General features: G+C 50.1%; 1 long non-coding RNA gene across 1 annotated transcript in view; it reads left to right on the forward strand.

Annotated features, from left to right (window-relative positions):
• The window catches only part of LOC113490014, a 10,981-nt gene extending 9,533 nt beyond the window's left edge, over nt 1–1,448 (forward strand). The window contains exon 3 of the long non-coding RNA XR_003400130.1: nt 1,246–1,448. This is a non-coding gene — a long non-coding RNA (uncharacterized LOC113490014). The remainder of the gene's footprint in view (nt 1–1,245) is intronic.
• Nucleotides 1,449–7,805: the final 6,357 nt, after the last annotated feature.

Raw genomic sequence — 7,805 nt, forward strand, 5'->3', positions numbered from 1 at the left:
AGGGGGGGGGGGGTGTCCATATCCAGTTTTCATCTTTCAACTAACACATACTATCAATATGATGTTTTATCAAGTTTCTAGAGAATTTGCTGTCTTCTTCACAGTAACAGAATTTTTATATTGACAAAACTTGACGGAAGCACAGCTACCACTACAATAATCGTTTTGGAGTATAGTTATTCTCAGCTGAGAGCCACCTCTGTCATTGAAATTTCTGTTATAAAAGACTGACTGGTACTTGACCTTCAGCCAAACTAACAGTACAAATCCTTCCTGACAAAGGGGTCAGGAACTACAGCTCCAGTCTCACTTATTGTTCCTTCACCCTTCCTGAATCCCCAGGGCATTGTCTCCTCTAAGGCTATGTTTTGACCAAGTTTACCAAGACCAAGTTAATCAAACTCACATCTACTCAGGAGCATCTTTACAAGTGTTGCTGGGTTTCCAACACACAGAACATCCACAAGGCTAATACTTACATTTTTCACCCTTTGCATGCAGGATTGCCAGTTCTTTTTCACTTTTACAAATTGAGAAGAGATAATTTCTTCATTGTGGAACCTCTGGATGCCTTTTCTCTCAAGAGCCTTCCATTTTTCAGACAAAAAAACATTTGCTCTCTTGAAACTTTCCCCTCAAAGGGGTTGGATCCCCAGATCTTTCACAGATTTCCTATCACCGAAGAGTATTATTACCAGCCCAGTCATTAAAGCAGTGACCTCTTTAAACCACCCATCCCCCCTTCAACTTCTACAGAAAAGATGGCATTTTAGGCTTAGATACAAGTTTTTTTCCACCTGGCAGCCCTGTAACCAGCCCAAGTGTCAGGTGTAAGCACATTACAGTCAGATAAAGCCCACATCTCCTTTTCAACTCCTCCATGACTGGTATAGAGCATACACCTAGTGGCCAACCCTGCAGACACCTCTGCCCAACAGTATCAGCCTAGCATTTGATTTTTCCCATTTCTTCAAGGTCAGCTATGAATTGGCTAGAGTGTGCTATTACAGTTTTTTAAAAGGACATAAATTCATAAATGGCAATAACAATAAAAGAAGATTACATTTTACCAAATTTATTAAAGACATTCCCTGTCTGTTAAAACCTAAAGAACGTTCCCATCCATGGCTGTTTTTTCATGCAGTAACTGGAGAAGAAACAGACAGAATGAATAAAGAACCCTGTATTAAAATCCATAGCAAATACAGCCATAATCAGATAAAATATTAACACAGTGATCTTGAGATCTGGTCCACAGAAATTAGTTCCAGCACACATGAAAATAACAAACAAAAAGGAGAAAGTAAGACAAGTGTAGCCTAAATCAGCACGGCTTGTCCAAATCTGCAACAGTTATTGTCATGGGATGTGCTGGGTTTGTGTCTGTGGTGGGGGTTTTTGGTAGCAGGGGAGAGGGCTACAGCAGTGGCCCCCTGTGAGAAGCTTCTCAAAAGTTCCCCTGGCTCCAAGTTGGACCTGCCTTTGTCCAAGGCTGAGCCACTTATCAACGGTGCCTGTGCCTCTGCAATAAAGTATTTAAGAGGAATCTGGGATGAAGGGTGGGAATTGTGACAAGGACCCTGTCCTGGTTCAGCCAGGTTAGAGTAAAGTTTTCCCCAGCAGAGAGAGAGGGGGAAGGGATCTCCAGCCGGGTTATTCATACCATGCTGACCTCAGGTCCAGGGGCGGAGCCTTTTTACCTTTCTCTTCTGGTGTTGGTTTTTGCCGTACAGGCGGCGGGTTTGCTCCTTGATCATTGAGCGGTATTTCTCTGTATATCTTTTGTCTTGTTCACTGTTATTGCTGTTTATTGTTGTTACCATTGATGCTGTTGTTATTCAGATTGTTCTATCACTCTGTTGTATTAAATTTCTTGTTATTTAGCCGGGGTCTGTGTTTAACTTCCAGCCCGACTGGCGCGGGTGGGGGAGGCGCAACAGCCACGTGCTCTCTCATCCCGGCAAGAATTAAACCTTGCACATTAAAAATTGGCGCCCAACGTGGGGCAAACGCTGACCAGAGTGTGGTAGAGCAATCTGTTGGGTGTAACCTTTCTGTTTGTATTTGTGTTTGTTTGATAAGAAAATGTTTGCAATGCTGGCCCACTTGCTTGCGTGGGGGGGCTGGATTAACCCTTATATCCAGTGTATAATCCCAGTGGTGGTGTTTGTTATCAGTGGAAAATGTGTAAAAGGGTCTTATGTTGTTATACTTGCTATTGAATGCTTATAATGCCTTTGTATCGCTGTGTGAGGGAGTGGGCCGGTACCTGTTTGCCGTTTGGTTTTTTGTTAGGGGTATCACCCCCTCTGTGGGTGAGCCAGGGGAAGAGATCCTCTTGGCTTTGGGGAGTTTTAACTATTCATGGAGCCCGCAGGCCAGTGTGATTGTGGCACAATGCCTTCTGAATGCCTGCCTGATTTCGCTTTTGGCCATATGGTATTTCTCTGACAACAGCAGTGCCCGGAAACCTGCCCCGAGGCCAGATAATAGTGAGTGGCAAGGGGTGTGGGAAAAGATGGGCAAAGGCCTGAGTCGGAGGGCACCCCAATGCTTTGAAATTTCACTCCTGAGCAAATGCAAAGCCCTGAGAAGCAGATGGAGTGCTTAGAAAGGGTGTGTTACCAAGCTGGCAAAACCCAGGAGACACAAATCGCTGCAATGTGTTGGGGACTTGCCCATGCCTACCGTGTCCTCTTTAGTACCACCCGCTGCCCTCAACGGGAAGAAAAGGCCACACAAACAATATCTGAACTGGGGGCACAGGCAGAGCCAGTCTCAGTTGCCTCCACCAGCACACAGACTGAGCCAGAGAGCCAGGCAGTGCCAGTGTCAGTCGCCCCAATACAGAAAACAAAATATACCAGAAAGTCTGTTCGCAGAGTGAGGGATGAGGATGAGCCAGGCCCATCATGGGAACAGGAGGAAGGACCAGAGGTGATTGTCCGATCTCTGTCCCCGACTGAGCTGCCAGATATGCGGAGAGATTCCGGCCACCTGGGAGGTGAGCAGATTTGCACCTGGCTGCTCTGATGCTGGGACAATGGAGCCAGTGCTTTTGAAATGGAGGGGAGAGAGACCAAGCAGCTGGGATCTTTGGCCAAGGATGCTGGCATTGATAGGGAAATAGGGAAACAGACTCAAACCCTCAGCCTTTGGAAGCGACTCCTGTTCAGTGTAAGGGAGAGGTACCCCTACAAGGATGATATCCTATGTCAGCTAGGCAAATGGATCAACATTGAGAAGGGCATCCAGAGCCTCAGGGAACTGGCTGTGTTTGAGATGATCTATGGTGATCTGAATAATGAGCAGTCACCCATGGACCCAGATCAGGCCCCTTGCACACACCTGATGTGGCGAAAGTTCCTGAAGAGCGCACCAGAAGCACACTCGAAAGCATTGGCAATAGTGTCCTGGTGGACAGACACCCAGACTCTAACAGTGGATGGAGTGGTTGGCAAGCTCCGGAATAGGAGGGAAATCTCCCTTCATCTCAACATTCCCTGGTCTCAGCTGTGGAGGAACTGTCTCAGAGGGTCCAGAAGATGGAAGAGGACATGTCCTACGTTCCACTTGCACGGGCTAATGTCTCAGCCATTAGAAGTAAATGTTTCCCCACCCAAGAAAAAGGCAGCAGAAGGCACACACCACGAGGCACCCTGTGGTTTTTCCTCTGCAACCATGGAGAGAACATGAGGAGATGGGATGGACAGCCCACTGCTGCCCTCGCTGCATGAGTAGAGCAGCTGAAAGGGAAGGCCATCGCAAAAGGGGAGTCCTCCAAGAAGAGCGCAGCTCCAGTGTCCAGTCAGAAATACCCCAGACAGAATAGAATGATGAACGTTATGTCTGACCCTCTTGAGGGGACCAGTAAGTCATTCTTGCAAAAAGTGAGTGATGATGAGCAGGATTAGAGGGGCCTTGCCTCCAGCCAGGTGGAGGAAAGGGACAATCGGATTTACTGGACAGTGTGGATCCGATGGCCTGGCACGTCAGACCCACAAGAGTATAAGGCTTTGGTGGACACTGGCGTACAGTGCACCCTGATGCCATCAAACTACAGTGGGGTTGAATCCATCTGCATCTCTGGAGTGACAGGGGGATCCCAACAGCTGACCCTACTGGAAGCTGAAGTGAGCCTGACTGGGAAGGACTGGCATAAGCACCCCATTGTGACTGGCCCAGATGCCCCGTGCATCCTGGGCATAGACTATCTCAGGAGAGGGTACTTCAGAGACCCAAAAGGGTACCGGTGGGCTTTTGGTGTGGCTGCCTTGGAGGAGGTTGAACAGTTGTCCACCTTACCCGGCCTCTCAGAGGATCCCTCAGTGGTGGGGCGGCTTAAGGTTGAGGAGCAGCGAGTGCCAATTGCTACCAGGACGGTGCACCGGCGGCAGTACCGCACCAACCGAGATTCCCTGGTCCCCATCCATCAGCTGATCCGTCAACTAGACAGCCAGAAGGCGATCAGCAAAACTCACTCCCCCTTCAACAGTCCTATATGGCCAGTGAGGAAGCCTAATGGCGAATGGAGGCTAACTGTGGACTACCGTGGCCTGCATGAAGTTACGCCAGCAATGAGTGCTGCAGTGCCGGACATGCTGGAGCTCCAGTATGAACTGGAGTCGAAGGCAGCCAAGTGGTATGCCACGATTGACATTGCTAACACGTTTTTCTCCATTCCGATAGCGCCAGAGTGCAGGCCACAGTTTGCGTTCACTTGGAGAGGCATCCAGTAGACCTGGAATCGATTGCCCCAGGGGTGGAACCACAGCTCCACCATTTGCCATGGACTGGTCCATACTGCACTGGAGAAGAGTGGGGCTCCAGAACACCTGCAGTACATTGATGACATCATTGTATGGGGGGACACAGCCGAGGAAGTCTTTGAGAAAGGGAAGAAGACAACTGAAATCCTCCTGAAGGCCGGCTTTGCCATTAAGCAAAAGAAAGTTAAAGGGCCTGCAAGGGAAATTCAATTCCTAGGGATAAAGTGGCAAGATGGGCGTCACCACATCCCAATGGAGGTGATAAACAAGATAACAGCCATTGCCCCACCAACCTCTAAAAAGGAGACTCAGTCTTTCCTGGGCACTGTGGGGTTCTGGAGGATGCACATTCCGAACTACAGCCTGATTGTGAGCCCTCTCTACCACGTAACCCGTAAGAAGAACGATTTTGAATGGGGCCCTGAGCAACAACAACCCTTTGAACAGATTAAACGAGAGATTGCCCAAGCAGTAGCCCTCGGGCCAGTCCGGGAAGGGCAGGAGGTTAAGATCATGCTCTACACTGCAGCAGGGGAGAATGGCCCTACCTGGAGCCTCTGGCAGAGAGCACCTGGGGAGACCTGAGGCCGACCTCTGGGCCTTTGGAGCCGGGGATACAAAGGCTCTGAAGCTAATTACACACCAACTGAGCAGGAGATACTGGCAGCTTATGAAGGAGTTCGGGCTGCCTCAGAAGTGGTTGGCACTGAAACACAGCTCCTCCTGGCACCCCAACTGCCAGTGCTGTCGTGGATGTTCAAAGGAAAAGCCTCCTCCACGCATCATGCAACCGATGCCACATGGAGTAAATGGGTTGCATTGATAACACAGTGGGCTCGAATAGGGAACCTCAGCCGCCCAGGGATACTAGAGGTGATTACGAACTGGCCAGAGAGCAAAGATTCTGGGATGTCACCAGAACAGGAGGTGACACGTGCTAAGGAGGCCCCACCATATAACGAGCTGCCGGATGAGGAGAAGCGATATGCCCTGTTCACTGATGGGTCTTGTCGCACTGTGGGAAAACATCGACAGTGGAAGGCTGCTGTATGGAGTCCCACATGACGGGTCACTGAAGCTGCTGAGGGACAGGGGGAATTGAGCCAATTTGCAGAGGTGAAAGCCATCCAGCTTGCTTTGGACATTGCTGAGCGGGAAAAGTGGCCGAGGCTCTACCTCTACACTGACTCGTGGGCAGTGGTGAATACCCTGTGGAAATGGCTACAGCAATAGAAGCAGAACAACTGGCAACGTAAGGGTAAAACCGTCTGGGTTGCTGAAGTATGGCAGGACATTGCAGCCCATGTGGAGAACCTCATTGTGAAGGTGTGCCATGTGGATGCCCATGTAATCAAGAGTCGGGCCACTGACGAGCATCGACACAACCACCAGGCAGACCAAGCTGCTAAGATTAGAGTGGCTCAGGTGGACTTGGACTGGCAGCGCAAAGGTGAACTGTTCATAGCCCGGTGGGCCCATGAGACCTTGGGCCACCAAGGTAGAGATGCAACATACAGGTGGGCTCGAGATCGAGGGGTGGACCTTACTATTGACACCATTGCAGAGATCATCCACGAATGTGAGACGTGTGCTACAATCAAACATGCCAAGCGGGTGAAGCCCCAGCGAAATGGAGAGCAATGGCTGAAATACAGATATGGAGAGGCCTGGCAGATCGACTACATCACACTGCCACAGACCCGCCACAGGAAGCACCACGTGCTCACAATGGTGGAAGTAACCACTGGGTGGCTGGAAGCTTACCCAGTGACCCACGCCACTGCCCGGAACACCATCCTGGGCCTTGAGACCCAAGTCCTGTGGCGACACGGCACCCCAGAGAGAACTGAGTCAGACAACGGGACCCACTTCTGAAACAACCTCATAAATGCCTGGGCAGAAGAACACAGCATCGAGTGGGTCTACCATATCCCCTACCACGCACCAGCCTCTGGTAAGATCGAGCGCTACAATGGACTGTTAAAAACCACACTGAAAGCACTGGGAGGTGGGACCTTCAAAGACTGGGACATGCATCTAGCAAAGGCCACCTGGCTCGTCAACACAAGAGGATCTGCCAGTCGAGCTGGCCCGGCTCAGTCAAAACCTCCACGTGCTGTAGATGGGGATAAAGTCCCTGTGGTGCGCATGAGGAATATATAGGGGGAAATGGTCTGGTTTAGTCCTGCACCAGGCAAAGGTAAAGGCAAACCCATCCACAGGATTGCTTTTGCCCAAGGACCTGGGTGCACCTGGTGGGTGATGCAGGACAATGGGGAGGTCCGATGTGTACCACAGGGGGACTTGATTCTGGGTGAGAACATGCCGTAAATTATACTGTGCCTGTGTAGATTATTACTTTGTTATTGTTAACTGCTAAATGGCAGCTGGACATGACATAGATGGTATAGAATAAAGGGGTGGATTATGTCCTGGTTCAGCCAGGATAAAGTTTTCCCCAGCAGAGAGAGAGGGGGAAGGGATCTCCAGCCGGGTTATTCATACCATGCTGACCTCAGGTCCAGGGGCAGAGCCTTTTTACCTTTCTCTTCTGGTGTTGGTTTTTGCCAAACACGTGGTGGGTTTGCTCCTTGATCATTGAGCGGTATTTCTCTGTATATCTTTTGTCTTGTTCACTGTTATTGCTGTTTATTGTTGTGACCATTGATACTGTTGTTATTCAGATTGTTCTATCACTCTGTTGTATTAAATTTCTTGTTATTTTAGCCGGGGTCTGTGTTTAACTTCCAGCCCGACTGGCGTGGGTGGGGGAGGGGCAACAGCCATGTGGTCTCTCATCCCGGGAAGAATTAAACCTTGCACAGACCCCTATGCAAACACAGAGGGCAGTGGAAGAGAAGAGGAGGAAGGGGAGAGGGCATGCCAGAGCAGAGACCCCCCTGCAGCCCATGGTGAGAGGGCAGGCTGTGCCCCTGCCGTCCATGGAGGTCACTGGTGGAGCAGATGCCCATCTGTAGCCCATGAAGGGCCCCACTCCAGAGCAGGTGACTGCACACAAAGAAGGATGGGACTCTG

The sequence above is a fragment of the Athene cunicularia genome (genome assembly GCF_003259725.1).
Source record: "Athene cunicularia isolate RWA chromosome Z unlocalized genomic scaffold, athCun1 chrZ_part2, whole genome shotgun sequence".
Taxonomy (NCBI): domain Eukaryota; kingdom Metazoa; phylum Chordata; class Aves; order Strigiformes; family Strigidae; genus Athene; species Athene cunicularia.